The sequence below is a fragment of the Solanum dulcamara genome, chromosome 6 (genome assembly GCF_947179165.1).
Source record: "Solanum dulcamara chromosome 6, daSolDulc1.2, whole genome shotgun sequence".
Lineage (NCBI taxonomy): Eukaryota > Viridiplantae > Streptophyta > Magnoliopsida > Solanales > Solanaceae > Solanum > Solanum dulcamara.
Genome location: NC_077242.1, coordinates 54,368,137 through 54,392,461, shown reverse-complemented (window position 1 = coordinate 54,392,461; position 24,325 = coordinate 54,368,137). Strand labels below are relative to the sequence as shown.

General features: G+C 36.6%; 2 long non-coding RNA genes across 2 annotated transcripts; both read left to right on the top strand.

Annotated features, from left to right (window-relative positions):
- Positions 1 to 15,719: 15,719 nt before the first annotated feature.
- LOC129891150 (uncharacterized) lies at positions 15,720 to 16,605 on the top strand. Its single transcript, XR_008767115.1, has 3 exons — positions 15,720 to 15,814; positions 15,908 to 15,989; positions 16,559 to 16,605. It is a non-coding gene; the product is annotated as an uncharacterized LOC129891150 (long non-coding RNA).
- A 3,528-nt stretch (positions 16,606 to 20,133) lies between these two features.
- On the top strand, positions 20,134 to 20,992 carry LOC129891749 (uncharacterized). Its single transcript, XR_008767228.1, has 3 exons — positions 20,134 to 20,201; positions 20,295 to 20,376; positions 20,946 to 20,992. It is a non-coding gene; the product is annotated as an uncharacterized LOC129891749 (long non-coding RNA).
- The last annotated feature ends 3,333 nt before the right edge of the window (positions 20,993 to 24,325 follow it).

Sequence of the window (24,325 nt, the reverse complement as noted above, 5' to 3'; positions counted from 1 at the left end):
TATTTGTTTATAATTCTTCATTCGGCCCTATTTATTGCCGGTGCAATGTATTTCCACGAAATTTTTATTCTTCTTCGACTGGTACTATGTAGGAAGAAATAAGAATATGGGTAAAGTTGCCACTTTTTCCATATTACACTAAATTCATGGATTTGCAGCTCGATTGTTTATTCTATTATTGGTTAGTGTTTTGTTGTTTTCTTTCTCTCAAATTGCTGAAATTTGGTTTGTCCATGTAGTTTTTAATGTTCAAGGAAAAGTAGACACGTTTGCAAAAATTATTGCAAGCTTGCGCAGATTTTTTTGAGTTGGTCAGGATCGAAATATAATCATCTCCTTAAGAAATATGAACTATTGTAATGTATATATAGTGTATAAATATTATTTATAGATGAATTATATCTCTGATATATAGTTATACATTATGTATACCAATTGTTCAATATCGATACATTACATATACATGCAGCCATTTTTGTCACATGTACAGTTAGGTAAGAAAACCATTTCGAAATTTTGTTGTTGTTGGAAATTTGGGAGAGAAAGACAACACAAATAGTACTCAATACTTAGTAGAAGATTAGTGGAGGAAAGATGATATTTTATTCAACTTTTTTCTTACTTCAGTATGGCTAGATTACATGACTATTTATAGATAAATTCGTCCATGTATTTAGCCTAGCATACATGTATCATAATTAATACTTCACATCCTCCAAGTTCACGAATAAAACTAACTAGACTTAATCTAGACTTTTCCACCAATTCATGTATCTCCTAATACATTAATCTACTAGTTCATGAATTAAATTAAATATAATGTGAACAAAGTAAATAATGTGAACAAGTTTCTTTTTTCAACATTCCCACTTAAACTTGATTCACTACTCCAAGAGCCATTCGCAGCTTCTGAAAAATACCAACCTTCAACGGCTTGGTGAAATTGCCCGCAACTTCGTCTTGAGATTTCAAAAACTCAAGTCCTATCTCCTTCTTCGATATACAATCTCTAATGAAATGATACTTAGTATCAACATTTTTGTTCCTTTCATGAAATATCAGTTTTTTGGCCAACGCAATAGCCGATTGGTTATCAATACAAATATTTATTGCATCTTCTTGTGGTGGTGAAGTTCTTTCAACAAGCTCCTTAGCCAAATTGCATGACAAACACAAGAAAAAGTTGCTACATACTCTGCTTCACATGTTGACAAAGTCACAATTGGTTGCTTCTTAAAATTCCATGTAAATTCAAAATTCCCAAAAAAGAAAACAAATACGGCAGTACTTTTTCGATCATCAACATCACCTGCTCAATCAATATCACAATAGCCAATAAATTTGAAGTCCTTGGAAGATGCATAAAAAATTCTATGATCAAGTGTACCTTTAATGTACCGGAGTATTCTTCTGGTTGCTTTTAAAGGGAAAGTTGTTGGATTTTTCATAAAGCGACTAACAAGTCCAACACCAAAAATAATATCGAATCTCGTACAAGTTAAATACCGTAAGCTTCCAACAAGATTCTTAAAATATGCGGGATTGATATTTTCTTCATTTTCACGCTTGGACAATTTAATTCCATAATCCATGGGGGTGCTAACAGGCTTGCAATTCTCCCACTCAAATTTCTTGAGAATCTCCTTTACATATTCTTCTTGAGAAATAAAGATTTCATCATTCTTCTGCTCCACTTTAATGCCAAGATAATATGACATTAGGCTAGTGTCTGTCATCTCAAATTCTCTTGTCATTGACTTCTTGAATTCCTCAAACATCTTTGGATTATTTTCTGTCAAGAGCAAATCATCCACATACAAACAAACAAGTAATGTGTCACCATATTTATTAATTTCTACATAAAGTGCATTCTCATATGGACACTTTAAAAATTATTTTCTTGAAAGTATTTGTCGATTCTACAATTCCAAGACCGTGGAATTTGTTTCAATCCATAAAGAGCCTTCTTCAATTTCAACACTTTACTTTCATCTCCTTCAACCTTATAGCCCAAAGGTTGATCAATGTATTTTTCTTCCTCTGAAATTCCATTCAAGAAAGCCGACTTCACATTCATTTGATGGATTTTCTACTGATTCTGAGCTTCCAAAAAAAATAATCAAGCGGATTATTTCTAAACGAGTAACTGGTGCAAACACCTCATCATAATCAATACTGACCTTTTGCTTGTACCCCTTTACTACAAATCTTGCTTTGTACCTCTCTACTTCACCTTTGGAATTTTTCTTTAGCTTGTAAACCTATTTGACTCCAATGGTTCTTTTTTCTTCTGGAAATTTTGCTAACTCCCAAGTGTCGTTCTTTTTTATTGCCCTGATTTCTTCATCCATCGCATCTCTCTATTTTGTATTACAAGCAGCATCTTCAAAACTTACAGGCTCGTTGTCCACAAATAAATAAAAGTGAGTTAAATCATTTAAATTTTCTGTTACTTCTTCCGTTAGGTCATACAAGTCTTGAAGACTTCTAGACTTTTGAGGTACACTGCTTGAATTTGATTCTCCAATTTTTTGAACTTGAGAAGGAGGTGTTGTAGGGGTGTATTAGGTTGATCCACCACTTCTTCATCATGTTCATCATCAAGGAATGGACTAAAAGAGTAATCTTCTCTTTAGATTTCCATTCTCAAGCACTATGTTCATCAACTTCTACATCTCTTCTTATGGTAACCTTGTCATTTCTTGGGTTATATAACTTATAACTTTTAGATCTTTGTGCATAACCAACGAAAACATACCTCTCACTTTTTCATCATGCTTAGATCTCTTCTCAACCGACACATGTACACAAGCAATGCTTCCAATCACTCGCAAGTGAGCAAATTTTGGTTTGAAACCACTTCAAACCTCTTGTGGTGTTTTTCCACGAACACTTTTGATATGACGGCGATTTGATAAATACATTGCAGAGAAAAATGTTTCAGCTCAAAACCCCTTTGGCATAATTTTGCTATTCAACATACTTCTTGTCATGTTGAGAATAGTTCGATTCTTCCTCTCCACCACGCTATTTTGTTGAGGCCATCTTGGAACGGTCAAAAAATGAAGTATTTTATTTTTCTCATAAAAGTCCTTGAATTCATTTGAAGTGAACTCTCCAACATTATCGGATCGAAATGACTTTATTTGGTAGCTAGTTTGTTTCTCCACCATCTCTTAAAATTCTTAAAGTTTTCAAACACCTCAGTTTTTTTCTTCAAAAAATACACCCAAGTTTTTCGAGAATAATCATCAATAAAGAGAAGAAAATAATTACTTTTACCAAGTGAGGCTGATTTGATAGGTCCACACACATTCGTATGAATAAATTCTAAAGGACACCATGCATTTTCCAATAACTCTTTGGGAAAGTGTTTCCTTGATTGCTTTCCAAAAAGACATCCTTCACAAAGTTGATTAGGATTGTTAATGATTGACTACCCTTTCACCATATTTTCCTTTTTCATCAATCTTAGACTATCAAAGTTCAAATGGCCAAATGCCGAGATGAATTTTTGACACATAAAAATAAGCACCTTGGTACATCACTTTGAAGATTAAACATAAATATTTTATTTTAAGCCATGGGAACTTTGGCTAACACTCTCTCATTTTCATCTTTCATGGTCAACTTTTTATCTTTCAAATGAATGTCATAATTTTTCTCCAAAAGCTGCTCCAAACTCAGAACATTACTTTTCATCTCCGATATATACATGACATTGGAGATACATTGATGAATTTCATCTTTCAAACTAATTAAAATCGTACATTTTCCTTTGATTTGAACTTTTGAAGAGTCTCCAATAGTGATGTTGCCACTATTAAACTCCTCAACCTCATAAATAAATGCTTCTTCCCGCAAATATGACTACTTGCACCGGAATCAAGGTACCATTTATTTCTTTCTACACTTTATTCTTCTTTACATGCCATGAGTAAAGTGTCATCTTCATCTTCATTTTTCCTTCCACAAAATTATTTATCTCCTCCAAGTTATTTTTACATTCTTATAAAAAAATAACCATATTTATGACAAGTATAACACTAAATATTTGATTTGTCATACCTTGCTTGATTTGACCTCCATCCTTCACCTCTTCCATGGCCTCTTTTTTGGTTGGAGTCTTGATTTCTTTTTTCTTTGGTCGGAGGTTGACTACCACCTCTTCCTCCTCTACCACGACCTCTTCCACGCCCACGGCCTCTTTGTTGTGAACCATGCCTTTCATCTTTCTCCTTCAAAGAAAGTTTTTCTTGTAAATCTTGTTCAACCGACTCTTGATTTGTTTTCTTCAACTTTTCTTCATGTGCTTGTGAAGAACCTGTGAGTTCCTCTATGGTCATGGTGTCCAAGTCCTTGGACTCTTCAATATCACCAAAAATATAATTAAATTTTGAATCTTGGGATCGTAATATTTTTTTCAATGACCCTATCATCATTCAACACTTCACCATATCTCTTCATTTCACTGCAATAGCCAAGACTCTTGAAATTATCGAAACTGATTCAGATTCCTTCATTAGCAGCGATTCAAATTTTCCTCTTAGGGTTTTGAGATGAACCGTTTTCACCCTTTCCACACTTTTAAAGGAGGTTTGAAGAGTATCTCATGCTTGCTTGGAGTTGGTTGCATTTGCAACCTTCTCGAACATCTTTTCATCCAATCTTTGATGGATGAGTGTGAGTGCTTTTTGGTCTTTCTTTTTTGTGGCAGTGACATCCTCTTCTTCTTTGACTCCACTCTCCATAATTTTCCATACATCATAGGCTCCAAGTAAAGCCTTCATTCGGATGCACCAACTTCCATAATTTTCTTTGGTGAGCATCGGAACTTGGAATGGAATTCCATTGGTGTTACTCATTTTCTCTCTACGTTTTGTTGTCTTTCAAGCACACTGGCTCTGATACCAAATATTGGAAATTTGAAAGAGAAAGACAACACAAATAATACTCAATACTTAGTAGAAGAGAGGTGGAGGAAAGATGATTTTCTATTCAACTTTTTCTTACTTCAATATGGCTATATTACATGAATATTTATATGTGAATTCATCCATGTATCTAGCCTAGCATACATGTATCATAATTAATACTTCACACCCTTCAATTTTATGAATAAAACTAATTAGACTTAATCTAGACGTTTCCACCAATTCATGTATCTCCTAATACATTAATCTACTAGTTCATGAACTAAATTAAATATAATATGAACAAAGTAAATAATGTTAACATGTTTATTTTTTCAAAAGTTGTTTGGTGAGATAATTATAGTATAATGTATATCTAATTTATAAAATAGCTTGCAATGTGAGAAATTACTTTTATATGGAAATGACTATTTTACCCTTTTTATTAGTGTTATCATATTTTTAATGTATTGTGGAGATGGTTGGCATGATTCTCGATGCGATCAGGTGAGATTTTAGTAGTTTTGAGCCTTTTGAGTTGAATTATATTGAAATTGTTGACTTTGATCAATGTTGCATGATTTGAGCGTCGGATGGTGATTTTGTTAGTTCCATTGAGTTCAAAATATCAAGTTTAGTCTAGTGGATGGTTGGTTAGAGTCTCAAAATCTTAGGTTGTGATTTGGTGTCTAGGTAAAAAGTTGAGTTTTTGTCCTAAAAGGGATCCCAAAGGGGTATTTCTGTCATAATAATATGTTTCAGAAATTCGACAATTTTATTAGCTCAGAAACATATTTTATGATCAATTGCACTATTGGTTCATGTTTATATTGTTCCGGATGACTTTCGGGAGTCAAAAGGTTGTTTTGAAGGGTGTTGATGCAAGTTGACAGCGGTCAACACTCGTTCAACGCGATCAACAAGCTTATTTGGCTGAAACAACCCGTATTTCGGGATTTCTTCCCCATTTTCTTTTTTTCACCACTTTCAACACCTTGAGATCTTGGGAGGAGGATTTTTTAAGAGAGATTTCTTAAGGGAATTCATGCAGGTAAGTTCTTAACTCAATTATAAATTATTTTCTACCAACTTTATCTTCTAAATTCTTTAAAATCAAAAATTTCAAAAGAATGTTTTGGAGTTTTTCCCCCAAATTGAAAATTTAGTATTATTTTGATTTGAGACTCAATTCTTACTCGATTTTTGTTGGATTTTCTCTCACAAATTCCTTTACACTTGACAATTATTATTTTCAAATAAAATTTTGTTTTTATCTTAATTTCGAAGAGATTTTTGATCAATTTTGGCCCAATTTTTAAACCTTAGCAATATAGGTATTTGAAACTCTTTTGATGAGTATCTATTCTTAATAGTTGAGAGTTGTTCCAAGTCTTTAGATAAAGGAAAAGCAAGTGATTTCAAGTGAAATTTTGGCCTTCGAGATAGATTTGACTTATCCTTCTTTCAGACTAGGTTGAGTAGTTTACTATGCTTATAAACTAGATTATGGGATGAGATCTAGTATGAGACTAACATATTGAAAATGTTTAGTTTATAATTTTGCTCATGTTGGAGCTTATTTATGCTATTTTCCTTGTGGGGGGGCTTATTTATGTTATTTTGTCTGTGTTGGGATTTATTTATGATATTTTTCCCCTGTGGAGACTTATTTATGTTGTTTCACCCGTGTGGGGGCCTATTTATTTTGCTTGCCTATGAGGATATCTCTTATATGATATTATTTTCTTAAGAGCATTTTGGTGATATTATTGTTTCAAAAGCACTTTGATGATATTTGTTGCATTTAGAGTACTTTGATGAAAATTATTTCATTGAAAGCACTTTGAAGATATTTATTGTCTTGAGAGAATTTTTATGATAATTATTACTTTGATAGCACTTTGGTTATAATTACTATTTTAGCATGTTTTACTTGGAATGTCCGAGTTATGGGCTTAAGCTAATTTTATTAATTTTTAAAATAATTTATTAATTACTATTTATCAATATTTCTACCTCAGTAGGTGATTCTTTAGTGGTGGACCGGGTGTACCAAGGGTGTGTTGATTAATTCTAGGCATGATTCTCTTGATTTATCCGTTTTTGTATTTACCTTGGTAGGCAATGATATGTGGTGAATCAAGAATTCCGAGGGGTTGTTGTGACTTTCGGGTAGCAAAACTCAAACAGACTTGATTACTCATGGGATGATTGATTTCGGTGTTACTTTTGGATATGTACTAGTTATTTCATTATCATGTGATTCTTGAGTGTTATGTTGATAGTATGACTTTAGCTTACCCAATTGTACCTCATTTAGGGTGAGAGGGTGCTCCTGGTCTATGTTCGAGAGGGTTTTTTGTTGTATATAGCATATATTCGTAACACCCTTAATTGAGTCACCTTTTGTGGAATATGTGAGAGTGTTAGAGAGTTTGTATATGTGTTTCCTACAGACTTACTAGTGTTCCTCTAGATCATGATATCGACTTCTTGATGGATTTAGATCCAGGCACCAAACCCATTTCTATTTTTCCTTATCAAATGGCTCTGGCCGAGTTGAAAGATTAAGGGATCCATTTGAATATTATTGAAAAAAGGGTTCATTTGGCCCAGTGCTTTAGGGTGCGACTTTGTGTTCGAGGCTTGACTTGAGATTGGGTTACCATTAGTTGAAGTTTCAGGATTCGGATATCCCGAAGACAACTTTCTAGACTCGTTATGGGCATATAGGATCAATTTCCTTTAGGTGGACTAATGCCCCAGCTACTTTTTTAGAGTTGATGAACTAGGTGTTTTGGCCTTACTTGGATTCCTTTGTGATAGTATTTATAGATGATATCTTAGTTTACTCCAAGAATGAGGCTGATTATGTCGCTACTCAAAGACCGTACTTCAGATGTTGAGAGAGGAGAAGTTGTGTGCTAAGTTCTCCAAGTATGAGTTTTGGCTTTAGTCTATGTCTGTCTTGGGTCATGTGATGACTAAGGATGGTTATTATCATCAATTCATACATAGTTTCTCTTCCAGGAAGCCCATGGGCTAGGATTACTCAAACGGTCATTGTGTTTCAGTGTACGAATGAGTGTGAGGTGAGACTTCAAAAGCTTAAAGGAATTGTTGACCTAGGCACCTATTTTTGGCATTACCCGATGAGGTTTGGGTGGTTTGTTGATGCAAAAGAAGAGTTTTATAGGCCATGCTTCTGAATAGTTGAAGGTACATGAGAAGAACAACCCTCCCCATGATTTGGAGTTAGTAGTTTTCATGAACCAAGCTAGGCCCTAGGCATGACACGACAATTAAAATTCTGAGGGACTCCAACCAAGTCTCTTAGCATACATAGAATGACATAAATGATATGAAATCAAGATTAGACATAAATGTGGAAGATAGTCTCGACATGAAAATCTCAAAATAAGAAGAATTCAAATATAATAGTCAATATGAATAACCCATACTACTATAGTCTGACAATGCCTCTACTAAACTTAGACAGGGCATAGCACAAGCTCATAACTTGCCAAACATAATGAAGAAACATAAGTCAAAAAAAATAAAAATAACATGATGAGTTCGCCCTCAAATAATGAAGACTCAGCAAAAGCTAACCCTTAGTAGATCACCAACTAGCCACGTGCAGAAGAATGAGAGTCGGATCCTACATTATGAGAAATATAGGCAAAAATGTGCGTTAGTACATGAAATCTACTAAGTATGAAGAATATGCAATGCATGTTGTAAATCATGGTAATACAATGACCAAGCTAAACATAGTTAAAAATATTTGAAACATCATGTGAAGCATAATACATGGTCAATGCAAACTTGTATGAAAATCATAAGTCAAATGCAACATAGTAAGAGAATCATAAATAATCATAATGAGAGTCATAAGTCTTTGTGAGAGATACCATTAACTGACATAAACCATGTGAGCTATAACATGAAGTCCGGTATTTTCCTTGCACATGAAAAGAGAGGGTCCATAAATTCCAAGGTAAGAACCATAACATCAACTAAATGGATTCGCTAAGCTACTAAGGAATCAAGTCTTAACTAATGGGTGATCCTTTCTAAGGAATCAAGCCTCTATGGGGCCCGACCTGGACCCTCGTCTACATAACTGTCAAATATAAAGACTATACACCAGAACCCCTATGCGTGATAACATATGTGCATACATATAGCCTCTTTTATTTGTATCTTATCATGAAAGGGTGTGCAAGACGACAAGGCTGTCATAGCATATTAATATGTACAATGCATCATGTAGCCATAACTGAACAGAACTTACACGTACAACCCACACACATGTTTACAGACCTCTAAGAATATTAATAGTCACATATAGCGGGACAGGTCCACTGCTGTACCCCTGAATAAAAAAATATATACATCAAGGGTCAATACAAAAATTGGGGCTCTGGCACAACAGAGCGCTTTTAAATCGCTAAGTGGAAACCCTAAGCTGGCGGATCTCCAAAGTAAGTACGTGTACCTGCAGGCATGAAATACAGCCCCCCAAAGAAAGGGGGTCAGTACGATATATTTACTGAGTATGTAAAACATAACACATCATAACTAAGACCATAGCTAAAACAGGGATGCAGGGGACAAGTGTAACAATTAACAAATTACTGTACCTGCACCTTAGGACACGTAGTCATATACATCATCATACACTATGCCCGACCCGCTAAGAAACTCGGTATCATAATTATTTTATCATATTACCATATCATCATATCATCATCCCTTTTCATCATGTATATTATTTCATCATGTCATCATATACAACGACATATCATTGTATACGGCATAATCTTATCGTATATGTCACCATATTATATCCGTTCCACTATGGGGCTTAGGGTCACAAATGTATCACTGCATTTTCATATGCATGCCTACATAAAGTATTCGGCCCTTTAGTGAGGGACTCGGTGAAAGAGTAGTGTACATATCATACCGCACCCGGCCCATTATGGGACTTGGTTCCATTATTACATAGTAAAATATATCGAGGAGCATTCGGCAATCCATAATTTAAAACAATACCGAGGAATGTACGGCCGGATCCATATTTTCATCATATCATTGTATAGGTCATCATATATATATATATATATATAGCCGGCCCAGGATGCGGTGAATTATCATATTATCGTCCTGCATATCATTATATCATCACATGTGGCACTTCATCATCATATGTGGCATAGTACCATCCTCACATACACTGCCTGGCCCGAGACTCAGTAAAAGAAGTAGTAAGGCTGTGCACGATAACATTCCCGACTCCCTTATGGGACTCGGAGGAATAGGGGTTATAGTATGCATGAGTAGAGTAGTGAGAAACCATATGCAAGTAAAGTCATCATCTGAGACTCCATGAAACAGTCAAGTGAACCGTCACTTGAAGACCAGGAAAGTAATTATCCGAAGTACCCCTTTATATATTATTAGGGATTATATCAATTGGGGCCTCAGGAATCACAGACATGTATCAAGACAATGCCATATATCTCATATAACCAAAGACACAACTTATGCAGTCAGAAACATAACTCATGCAATCAGAGACATAACTTATGCAATCAGAAATATTGATCATTTCAGATCCTTTGGGAAGAGGAGGTTGTATCCTCACTTACCATTCAACATATAGATGGCTCAAGAGTAGTGGGTGAACCACTTTAAGACTCTTAATATTCAAATGTGCCTACAAGTTAGGAGTGATACCCAGAGTTTATAAAGGAGTTACCTTCGCATCCATATCCTACATTACATACAGTGAAGTCTTTCCACAAGTAAGAAGAGACGGGCTTTACATGTACTGCACTTCATTTCCTAAAAGACTTAAAAGGTAGTGACTCAACTATTACCAGAGTTCTAACAGCAAGAAGTGAATAGGAGTCTGGACTCATACTCAGAGCTTTAGAATGGAATAACTCTCAAATTTCACATACATAACACTTACATCTAAGACATGCCAAAAGAGAAGAAAAATTATGCTTTACATACCTGTAGTAGCTCGATTGTAGTCTAGCTTGTTTTTTTTCTCCTTCAAACTATTTAACATGAGAGTAATACCAAGATTACTAACTTTCAACTTTCCAACTTCCCAATCTATACTCCAGTATCTATAGGCAATATTTCCTTGCTCGCCTTCCTCGACTAGTCTGTTGGCTAGTTCCGAAGTTAACAGAAATCGGGCAGCATCTCCCCTATAAGTTGTCCTATCCAAACTTCCAATTTTAACCTCTAACATTAGCATCCATATCAGCAACAACAAGCAGAAGCCATAAATGTATCGTATATGTCACCATATTATATCCGATCCACTATAGGGCTCAGGGTCATAAATGTATCACTGTATTTTCATATGCATACCTACGTAAAGTATTCGGCGCTTTAGTGAGGGACTCGGTGAAAGAGTAGTGCACATATCATACCGCACTCGGCCCATTATGCTACTAGGTGCCATTATTATATAGTAAAATATACCAAGGAACGTTCAGCCCGATCCATAATTTAAAACAATGCCAAGGAACATATGGCCTCATATCATTATATATGTCATCATATATATATATAGCTGGCCCGGGAGGCAGTGAATTATCATATTATCTCCCTTCATATCATCATATCATCACATATGGCATTTTATTATAATATGTGGCATAATACCATCCTCACATACACTGCCCAGCTCGGGACTCGGTGAAAGAAGTAGTAAGGCTGTGTACGATAACATTCCTGGATCCCTTATGGGACTCGGAGGAAAAGGGGTTATAGTATGCACGAGTAAAGTAGTGAGAAACCATATGCAAGTAAAGTCATTATCTGAGACTCCATGAAATAGTCAAGTGAACCATCACCTGAAGACCAGGAAAGTAATTATCCGAAGTACCCCTTTATATGTCATTAGGGATTACATCAATTAGGGCCTCAGGAATCACAGACATGTATCAAGACAATGTCACATAGCTCATGTAACCAAAGACCCAACTTATGCAGTCAAAAACATAACTCATGCAATTAGCGACACAACTTATGCAATCAGAAACATTGATCATTTCATAGACTTTAGGAAGAGGAGCTTGTATCCCCACTTACCATTCAACATATAGATGGCTCAAGAGTAGTGGGTGAACCACTTTAAGACTCTTAATATTCAAAAGTGCCTATAAGTCACAAGTGATACTCAGAGTTTATAAAGGAGTTACCTTCACATCCATATCCTACATTACATGCAGTCAAGTCTTTCCACAAGTAAGAAGAGACAGGGTTTACATGTACTGCTCTTCATTTCCTAAAAAACTTGAAAGGTAGTGACTCAACTATTACCGGAGTTCTAATAGCAAGAAGTGAATAGGAGTCTGGACTGATACTCAGATCTTTAGAATGGAATAACTCTCAAATTTCACATACATAACATTTACATCTAAGACATGCCAAAAGAGAAGAAAGAATAGGCTTTACATACCTGCAGTAACTCGATTGTAGTCCAGCTTATTTTGTTTCTCCTTCAACCTATTTAACATGAGAGTAATACCAAGATTACTAACTTTCAACTTTCCATCTTCCCAATCTATACTCCAGTATCTATAGGCACCATTTCCTTGCTCGCCTTCCTCGACTAGTCTGTTGGCTAGTTTCGAAGTTAACGGAAATCGGGCAGCATCTCCCTTATAACTTTTCCTATCTAAACTTCCAATTTTATTAGCATCCATACACCATCAAATCACTACCATATCACGCAATACAAGTTCAACACAACTCACCCAAAACTATGACGCCAAAGTAGGGTTTTAGCTCTTTAATTCGCAAAATCTTAGCCATACAAAATGGAGTATTATGAGGCTGCAACCAGAAGCCTATATACTCATATTTAACCATGTTCCAGCCCTGCAACATATATAAACAACTTCTAAACTCAACACCATACTAATGACAACACTAGCAAAACTTTAACTTTCTAGAATAGCGTCAAAATAGTCCCTACATGACCTGCAACATCCTTTAGCCGTAACATGCATATTTTCACGTTTCCAACTCATATTTATACACCCACAACATTTTTAAACACTTTCCCAAATATGGGAGAAGGGAATCAAGATATACCTTAGCAAGCGAGCTTTGGAAACATGCCGAAAGTTGTAGGTTTAGATCGAACCTCCTTGCCGCTCCAACTATCAAACTTTATGTTGTTAAGCACCTATATTTAGTGAAATAATACCATTGATAAATAATTCATGGAGTGAAATTGAAGGCCTCACCTTGCTGTCATGGCCGTTTCTCTCTTGTTCTTGTTCTCTTCAAGTTGCTCTCAATAGTTCTAAGTAACAAGCTGAAAATATGTCTAAGTACAAAGCTGAAAATAAGAACCCTTAGTCATGACTTAGGGTTTTATACCCTTCCTTTAAGAGTGACAGGTTGCAGCCCCTAGGGGTGACACGTGTCTAGCCCCTAGGGCGCCACCTCACGCCATGCACCAAATCCTTGGCTGCCACATAGCAGTGTGGGGTCCACCCCAAGTAGGTGGGTCACCTACTTACTCCAAGTAGGTGCATAACCTACTTACTCCAAGTAGGTGCATCACCTACTTGTCACCTACTTGCTTCTTTTTGTAAGTTTGGAACCTAGTTTTTGCTCTTTTTCGTAGGTTCATAGTCCCATCTCACTTTAGGAATTTATATAATCTTTGCTACTTAAGCTCGACATATAATCAAGTAGCTTAATTTTGTAAAACGTCCAAGTTGGTAGCTTACGCAAGAAATTCGGGTTCCACGACTTTTTACTTAGCCTCCAACTCCTTCACATCCTTCCAAATCTATTTCCAATCATTTGGGATGGCCTCATCCTCCCTTCCTTAGGATTAGTTAGTCACATTGTAGCCAGTAGGGTTCACATGACAACTTTCAAGAAGCTTAAAAACACGTCCCAAGGTACAAAAGTACAGGGTATAACACTCTACTAATGGGTGATCATTTCTCCTACATTGGGTTCATGTAAAAATCCTTGAAAATATGTTATTTTACTTAAATTCATGCTTAATAAGATCATTGAAGATGAGTAAAAGCATAATTGAATGAATCCAATGCTAAATCATCAAAATGCTATAACAATTGGATTAAAATTAATAGAAAAAGGGAGAAATCATTGGGACCTCATAGATGGAAAGGATCCATAGATGAAATTCCTACATACCTCGATGATCCTTAGCTATTAATTTTTTTTAAAAAAGGAGATTTGAGCTCTTGAAACCCTATCTAGCTTGGAGAAGAAGAACACTAGGTGAGTCTTAAGAGAGTTTCTTGAGACAACGATATTTAGATTGATGATTATAAGAGGAAAATTAGTTAGTTGAATGGTATACTCCTTTAAAACACCAAAAAATGTCTTAGACAATGGTTAAAATTTGGAAACGACCAAAATAACCTTAGAAAGCATGCAAAATATGTCTGAAAAATTTGACATCAAGCCCTTCACGGAAGGCCATATAGTCCGTGAAGACTTTCACCGGTTGTATAGGTGTCCGTTAAGGTTTGCCTATCTGACAAGACTTTACTAGAACAAGCATAAACTTTTACTCCATACACAAAATGAGGTATCTATGGTGGCATTTGAAAGAGGATTCATAGATCTCTAATTTCATAGGCTATGGGTCACCTAATTCTTTATATTTTAAGAGATATGATTATTTGAAGTTGACCCAAGTAAAATCTTATATCGAAACTCAATCGGTAAGGAAGTTTTCAACTTAACTTTGTGCTAGAGAATTCTTGTGACCTTAATTCATCTCCAAGTCTATTCCCACACTAAATAATTGACCTTAATTCATATGCATAATTAAGAATCACCCGATATGACCCTATACACATATGAAGAATGATTCAGGTCTTAGCTTAAAATTTTGAGGTGTTATAGCAGTGGTGGTCTTTGTTTTGAATCTTTAGTGAAATTATCTTTATGGTATGAATGGTGAGGTCTTTACCGATCATCGTAGCCTTAAATACTTCTTTTCTCAGCTGAATTTAAACTTGAGGCAGCATAGATTATTGGAATTATTGAAGGATTATGATATTATTATTATTTATCATCCCAGCAAGGCAAATGTGGTAACGGATTCTTTGAGTCAAAAGGCACCAAGTATGGATAGTTTAGCCTTTCTTAAGGTGGAGGATATACCTTTGGCATTTGAGGTTCAGTCTTTAGCCAGACAATTTGTTCGACTTGATATTTCAGCACCTCATTGTATTTTGGACTTTGTTGAGGCTAGGTCTATATTGTTGTATCAGATTCATGCTTATCAATATTTGATAATGAGAAGTTGAGAGTGATTCGGGACAAAGTGTTGAGAGGTGAAGCTAAGTTTGCTTATATTGATCTTGACAGAGTTTTGAGGATTGATGATCATATTTGTGTGCTTAAAGTTGGTGGTTGTGTTACAACCCATATTTTTGTACATTTGGACATTTGGAATAATTGTAACAAGTGAAGGATAATGATACGTTTTGGTCTTGTTTGATACATAAGTTGGTTATGGAATTTTGGAGATGGAAATATTAAAAAAAAAGAATAAGGAAAATATATATATATATAAGTTGGAAGTTCACAAAATGTAGTTTATGAAAACATATGGGCCAAGGGATTGGGCTTTGAAAGAAATCAAAATAATAGGAGAGGCCCAACACAAGGAAAGGGCCCAAGTCTTGGAACTTAGCCCGTTAATTAAGTGGCTTATATATATATATATATGTTGATGACTTTTAAGTCATATTTATCCATTAAGTTTTCTTTATCAACAAGAGGATTCAAGAGAGTTCTAGAGAGAAAGGAAGAGAAGAAACTTGAAGCTAGAGAAAGAATAGGTTCGGCCAAGGAAAAAAAAGGTAAGTCTCCGATTTTGCTTCGTGAATTAATTATCTAGGGTGTACCAAGGTGTTATGAAGGTATTGGTAATGAAATTTTATGGTTTTGAGCAGCCCAAAACGTCACCGAACAGCCCCAAAGTTTTAGCCGCGCTAGGAGAGCTTCCGAGGCAAGTTTTGGAGAGTTTCGGTAAAGGTAAGGTCTCTCCTTTAAAATTGGAGTTTATGATGTTGTTATGAGGTGTATTACGTGTCCTAAATATGGCTGGAAGCAGAGAAAATGTATAAGGGGGCATGATGCTGGAAACTACTAAATTAAAGTCGTAGTAGCTAAATCGAAGTCGCGTAGTGTATGGTCGTTGAGGCGCTGCGGGTGCAGCTGGTTGGATTGTATGTTGCAGGGATTTAAAGTATTTTAAAAAGGGTGTGGTTGCTTCTGGTTGCAGCCACACGACCCCCCGTTTGATATGGTTAAAGATTTTACGAAATAAAGGTTAAAAACTCTATTTTGGTATCGTAGTTTTATGCTAGTTGTTTGGAGCTTGTGTTGTGTAAAGTTGAGGTGATTTGATTGTATATATATACTGCTGGTTGTTGTTATTGATATGGTTGTTGACATGGTGGCCGAGTTGAAATCTCGGGGATGGTGTATTTATAGGGGAGATGCTGCCGAAATTTCGGCAGATTGGAAATTAATTTGTTTGAAGGATTGAGACGAGTATATGGTGATGAATCTAATGACTATGTCAACTCTCTTGGATGTAGACTAACAAGTTGGAAGAATAAGAAAAGCTAGTAAAGCGCGGTACAGGTATGTAAAGCTAATCGTTCCTTCTTTTGGCATGTCTTTGGCATAAGTATGTAAGGCTTACCCTTTTCGTTCAAGGCATGTTCCCTATGTTATGGTTCCATAAGTGCTTTCATATTTTCTTTGTTTTCAAAAGCTAGGTGTCAATGGTCCCAAGGAAATGACTACTTTTTCCTATAACCTGTCAATGTTTCCAAAATGTCTATAGTTTCCCAAAATAAAGGTTTACAGTATTACAAGCTTTTATGGCAATGACGATGGATATGTTTTACAACGACATTGATGATGTCGAGGATGAGAATATGTCTATGATGGCTAAGATAAGAACGGCTTCATGTATGTAATGTTTACTCTTCTTTCTCTTGGCATGTTTTGACATAAGTATATAGAGCTACACTTTCTTTTGGCATAATTTTTATGAAACAAGTATATGTCATTTTGTACAATTTCAAGGAAGTCCTATTCGTAGAGCCACTAGGATGGTCAATTTTCTTGAGTTTCCAAAAGATATTTTTCTCGTGCTTAAATACGCGTATATGATTTCAAAAGTTTTATTTTGATATAATCCATGGAAATTTTCAAAAGGTACTTGATATGACTCTTATCTTGATTTTGAATCATAGCTCATTCCGATTTTTCTACGAGTCTTGAAAATTGGTCCTATGTGGATATGTATACGATTTGGCGTCTTATGAGATTGTGACCTTATTCTACGTTCTCTTAATATTATCTTTCGTTGATAGTCTCATCCTATAATAATTGTTCCTTCAAGGTGAGACAAAGCGACCGTGATTAATTCATAATATAATCGGAGGTTACCGACCTTCCGTCACTCCGACAAATACACGACTTTCATTGGGCTCTCGTGCATGCTGTCTATATGTATATGTATATGTATATAGGGGATATGGGGAGGTGATATGTGGCGCTATAGACGCATTCCCACCTGATCAGTTGGAGTAATTTTCATCCTGGACGCGGGATGCCCGGACGCGGGACATATGTGGGCACGCCGACGTTGTTCGGTGATATGACTTCTATTTTCTATGAATATGAACAAGAAATGTTTTTTTATAATAAGACAAGCATGCATGGCATCCGGCCTAAAAGGGCACTCATATGTACAGGTTACTCTCTTATCTCACTATATGTCTATGATTCTACGATATGGTTGTTCATACCTTATGTTCTTTATTATGTTGATTTTCATGCCTTATATACTCGGTACATTACTCGTACTGACCCCCTTTTCATTGGGGGCTGCGTTTCATGCCACGCAGGTACACACCGACAAGTAGAAGTTACTATAGAAGATGTTCCAGCAGGGTTAGCAACTCCACTTGTTCCTGGAGTGCGGCCGAGTCAGAGTATATGCGATATGATGTTTCGTTCAAAGTTAGAGACTTTGCAGACAGAGTTGTGGGTATAGAGTGTCATCTTTGTAAGCGGCGTCACCAGCCGATATGTTATTATGTCGCATGAGATGATAGATTTTGGATAGCAAGATTCGGAAAGCGTAGATATGTTTTTCATTTCTTTTTGATGTGAAATTCTAAAGAGATTGAGAATGTAATATGAGTTAGCGGGTTCGCTCGGCTCTGAGCACGGGGTCGGGTGCCCATCACACCCTGTTGAGATCGGGGTGTGACAGAGTGGTATCAGAGCAGGTCGGTCAAAGGGTTGTCTGCAAAGTCGTGTCTAGTAGAGTCTTGTTTATGGATGTGAAGCCGGCCACATTTATAAACAGGAGGCTATAGGACATTTAGGATATTATCTTCTTTTATTATCTTAGATCGTGCGATAGAGCTGTCTATCAGGATAATCTCCTTCTAACGGACTACGAGATGTACGGTCAGACCTCTACGGGAAGCTTGTTTCTGACCCTCTTTCTTGTAGGTGGGTACAGGCTGTGGTGGGAGATGAAGAGACCAGCTCTAGACAGTATAGGGGGTGCGGAGAAGGTCCCTAGGGTACACATGGGACCTCAGGCTCCAAGACCAAGCAGGCAGAGCCCTAGTTATTCGATTGAGACGGATCCCTCTGAAGACCCTGATTATGTTATAGAGACCGATCCTTCAGAAGGCTCAACGACAGGTTCCCAAGAGCATCTGATGACCAGGAAAGTAGTTCTAGAAGCCACGCCAGCTGCTCTTATGACCGAACACTATGTCAGGCCAGCTTCTACAGTAAGTGTTACGATATATTCGAGCCCTCTATCTTGGTCGTCGGTGAACCAAGAATTTCCTGGCTATCAATATATTTTGGATTCAAGCGAGGAAGACGATGAGGAACAGACAAGCAAATGGCATCCAGATAGTGACGGGGAACATACTTCACCTCCTAGGTCACCGGGTCGAGATAGGGACTGATCGATCATAGGTATAGGGGAGTGATAAGTATAGTTTTTGCTGGCTATATGGGGCAAGTTGTCATTTTTGTTTCGGCCTAATGTAGGAAGCCTTGTGCGGCTGGGATATGATATGTTATAAATGTATGTATATATTAGCCCTGTGAGGCACTGCGAATGTGATATGATATGATATGGATATATATATATATATATATGTTGGCCTTGCATGGCATTGTTGGTATTTCCTGAGTGCAGGTTTGAGATAGTAAGGAATATAGAGGAAACTCTGTCGGAATTTTCTAGAAAGAAAAAGGGAATAGATAGCTCCGAATGGAAGGAGTAGTATGAAAAGGCGAGAAGATAAGACCATTATTAAAATAGAATTGTCATGAGATTGAGAAGAATTGGAAGTTAACCTCAGGTACCCGACAAGGATAAAAGCTTATGAGATATAAAGAAGTATTGTGGATATGTGATTTCGCCGTGAAAAGTATAAAGACCCCTCAAGGATGAGGGACGTAGCTCTGCAAAATCATTGACGCGTTGCGAGCCCATTAAGTGGAACAAGTGGTATCCACTAGAATGAAGATAGTGTTATAACAGAGCTAGAAACACGGGTCACTGGAGTACAAGTACTTTCAGATGGAGAAGTTGAAATGAGTGTGAGCGCTAACTAATCACTAGTGGGGAAGAAAGGAATTTTCCTTATAGTCTCTATAAGATTTTGAAGAAGGTTTTATTTAACATTCGAGGACGAATGTTCTAAAGTGGGGGAGAATGTTACAACCCATATTTTTGTACATTTGGACATTTGGAATAATTGTAACAAGTGAAGGATAATGATACGTTTTGGTCTTGTTTGATACATAAGTTGGTTATGGAATTTTGGAGATGGAAATATTGAAAAAAAAAGAATAAGGAAAATATATATATATATATATATATATATATATATATATATAAGTTGGAAGTTCACAAAATGTAGTTTATGAAAACATATGGGCCAAGGGATTGGGCTTTGAAAGAAATCAAAATAATAAGAGAGGCCCAACACAAGGAAAGGGCCCAAGTCTTGGAACTTAGCCCATTAATTAAGTGGCTTATATATATATATATGTTGATGACTTTTAAGTCATATTTATCCATTAAGGTTTCTTTATCAACAAGAGGATTCAAGAGAGTTCTAGAGAGAAAGGAAGAGAAGAAACTTGAAGCTAGAGAAAGAATAGGTTCGGCCAAGGAAAAAAAAGGTAAGTCTCCGATTTTGCTTCGTGAATTAATTATCTAGGGTGTACCAAGGTGTTATGAAGGTATTGGTAATGAAATTTTATGGTTTTGAGCAGCCCAAAACGTCACCGAACAGCCCCAAAGTTTTAGCCGCGCTAGGAGAGCTTCCGAGGCAAGTTTTGGAGAGTTTCGGTAAAGGTAAGGTCTCTCCTTTAAAATTGGAGTTTATGATGTTGTTATGAGGTGTATTACGTGTCCTAAATATGGCTGGAAGCAGAGAAAATGTATAAGGGGGCATGATGCTGGAAACTACTAAATTAAAGTCGTAGTAGCTAAATCGAAGTCGCGTAGTGTATGGTCGTTGAGGCACTGCGGGTGCAGCTGGTTGGATTGTATGTTGCAGGGATTTAAAGTATTTTAAAAAGGGTGTGGTTGCTTCTGGTTGCAGCCACACGACCCCCCGTTTGATATGGTTAAAGATTTTACGAAATAAAGGTTAAAAACTCTATTTTGGTACCGTAGTTTTATGCTAGTTGTTTGGAGCTTGTGTTGTGTAAAGTTTAGGTGATTTGATTGTATATATATACTGCTGGTTGTTGTTGTTGATATGGTTGTTGACATGGTGGCCGAGTTGAAATCTCGGGAATGGTGTATTTATAGGGGAGATGCTGCCGAAATTTCGGCAGATTGGAAATTAATTTGTTTGAAGGATTGAGACGAGTATATGGTGATGAATCTAATGACTATGTCAACTCTCTTGGATGTAGACTAACAAGTTGGAAGAATAAGAAAAGCTAGTAAAGCGCGGTACAGGTATGTAAAGCTAATCGTTCCTTCTTTTGGCATGTCTTTGGCATAAGTATGTAAGGCTTACCCTTTTCGTTCAAGGCATGTTCCCTATGTTATGATTCCATAAGTGCTTTCATATTTTCTTTATTTTCAAAAGCTAGGTGTCAATGGTCCCAAGGAAATGACTACTTTTTCCTATAACCTGTCAATGTTTCCAAAATGTCTATAGTTTCCCAAAATAAAGGTTTACAGTATTACAAGCTTTTATGGCAATGACGATGGATATGTTTTACAACAACATTGATGATGTCGAGGATGAGAATATGTCTATGATGGCTAAGATAAGAACGGCTTCATGTATGTAATGTTTACTCTTCTTTCTCTTGGCATGTTTTGACATAAGTATATAGAGCTACACTTTCTTTTGGCATAATTTTTATGAAACAAGTATATGTCATTTTGTACAATTTCAAGGAAGTCCTATTCGTAGAGCCACTAGGATGGTCAATTTTCTTGAGTTTCCAAAAGATATTTTTCTCGTGCTTAAATACGCGTATATGATTTCAAAAGTTTTATTTTGATATAATCCATGGAAATTTTCGAAAGGTACTTGATATGACTCTTATCTTGATTTTGAATCATAGCTCATTCCGATTTTTCTATGAGTCTTGAAAATTGGTCCTATGTGGATATGTATACGATTTGGCGTCTTATGAGATTGTGACCTTATTCTACGTTCTCTTAATATTATCTTTCGTTGATAGTCTCATCCTATAATAATTGTTCCTTCAAGGTGAGACAAAGCGACCGTGATTAATTCATAATATAATCGGAGGTTACCGACCTTCCGTCACTCCGACAAATACACGACTTTCATTGGGCTCTCGTGCATGCTGTCTATATGTATATGTATATGTATATAGGGGATATGGGGAGGTGATATGTGGCGCTATAGACGCATTCCCACCTGATCAGTTGGAGTAATTTTCATCCTGGACGCGGGATGCCCGGACGCAGGACATATGTGGGCACGCCAACGTTGTTCATTGATATGACTTCTATTTTCTATGAATATGAACAAGAAATGTTTTTTTATGATAAGACAAGCATGCATGGCATCCGGCCTAAAAGGGCACTCATATGTACAGGTTACTCTCTTATCTCACTATATGTCTATGATTCTACGATATGGTTGTTCATACCTTATGTTCTTTATTATGCTGATTTTCATGCCTTACATACTCGGTACATTACTCGTACTGACCCCCTTTTCATTGGGGGCTGCATTTCATGCCACGCAGGTACACACAGACAAGTAGAAGTTACTATAGAAGATGTTCCAACAGGGTTAGCAACTCCACTTGTTCTTGGAGTGCGGCCGAGTCAGAGTATATGCGATATGATGTTTCGTTCAAAGTTAGAGACTTTGCAGACAGAGTTGTGGGTATAGAGTGTCATCTTTGTAAGCGGCGTCACCAGCCGATATGTTATTATGTCGCATGAGATGATAGATTTTGGATAGCAAGATTCGGAAAGCGTAGATATGTTTTTCATTTCTTTTTGATGTGAAATTCTAAAGAGATTGAGAATGTAATATGAGTTAGCGGGTTCGCTCGGCTCCGAGCACGGGGTCGGGTGCCCATCACACCCTGTTGAGATCGGGGTGTGACAGGTTGGGTGCATATGATATTGGAGGAGACTTATTGTTTGAAGTACTATATTTATCGGAGGCAGCAAAGAGGTATCATGATTTGAAGAAACACTATTGGTGGTGTGGGATGATGAGGTAGTCTTAAAACACAGGTGTTTGAATTTCTAGTAAGTGAAGTATGAGCATCAAATACCGGGTGGTACATTGCAGAAGATGCCCATTCCCAAGTGAAAGTAGGAGCGCATTACTATGAACTTCATGGTTGGGTTACCCCTTGGGTAAGTACAATTCTATTTGGGTGATTGTGCATCGACTGACCAAATCAGTGTATTTTATTTTGGTGAAGACTAGTTATAATGTGGAGCAGTTGGCCAAGATATACATTTGTAAAATTATTCATTTGCATGGTGTACCTATCTCCATTGTGTCAGATGGAGGTACGCAGTTTACGTCGCATTTCTAGAGTTTTATGCATGATTAAATGAGTACCAAGCTTGAGTTGAGCACCACTTTTCATCCCTAGACTAATGGTCAGTCTAAGAAGACCATTCAAGTGCTTGAGGATATGCTTTTAGCTTGCGTTATGGATTCTGGTAGTCATTGGGACAAATTTCTAACCCTTGCAAAGTTTGCCTATAATAATAGTTATCATTCTAGCATTCCGATGGAACTGTTTGAGGATTTATATGGGAGAAGGTGCAGATCGCCCATTGGATGGTTTGATTCATTTGAGGTTCGACCTTGGGGTACAGATTTATTGAGAGAATTCATTAATAGAGTGATATTGATTCAGCAGCATCTTGTGACTGCCTAGAGTAGGCAAAAGAGTTATGTGGATAGGCTTGTACATGATGTGTCTTTTTCTATTAGTGAGCGGGTTTTGCTTAAAGTGTCTCCCACTAAGGGTGTGATGAGATTTGGAAAGAAAAAGAGGCTTAGTCCGAGGTTTATTGACCTTTTTGAGATTTTGGAGAAGTATGGAGATGTAGCCTATCGGTTAGTTTTACTTCCAAACCTTTCAGCAGTTCAACTTATATTTTATGATTTGATACTTAAGAGATATAGTCATGACGATTCCATGTCATTCAATGGGACTCATTTTCTTTGGATCAGGATTTTTTTCTTTATAGAAGAGTCTGTTGCTATCTTGGATAGGCAAATTAGATAGTTGAGATCCAAGCATATTAATTCAGTGAAAGTTCAGTGGAGACACCGGCATATTGAAGAGGCTACATAGGAGGTCAAGCTTGATATGCATCGTAGATACCCTATGTTTTTTATCTTTTCAGGTACTTTATTTATTTTTCATTTGAGGACGAACGTGTGTTTTAGTGGTGGGTAGTTTAATGTCCCATTATTTTATATGTAAAATGATTATTTTTTCCTTTTCCTTAGTATTATCATGCTTTTTATATATCATGGGGATGGTTGGCATGGTTTCATATGTGATCAGGTGAGATTTTAGTGGTTTTGAGCCTTTTGAGTTGAGTTATATTAAAATAGTTGACTTTTATCAATATTGCATGATCCAAGCACGGATGGTGATCATGTCGGTTATCTTATTCTAGAACATTGAGTTTGATCTAGTAGGATAGTTGGTTAGATTTTCGAGATCTTAGGTTGTGATTTGAGTGTCCAGGCAAAAAGTTGAGTTTTTAGCCTTAAAGGGTTCTGAGGACGTATATCTGTCGTTGGCTCTAAAATATA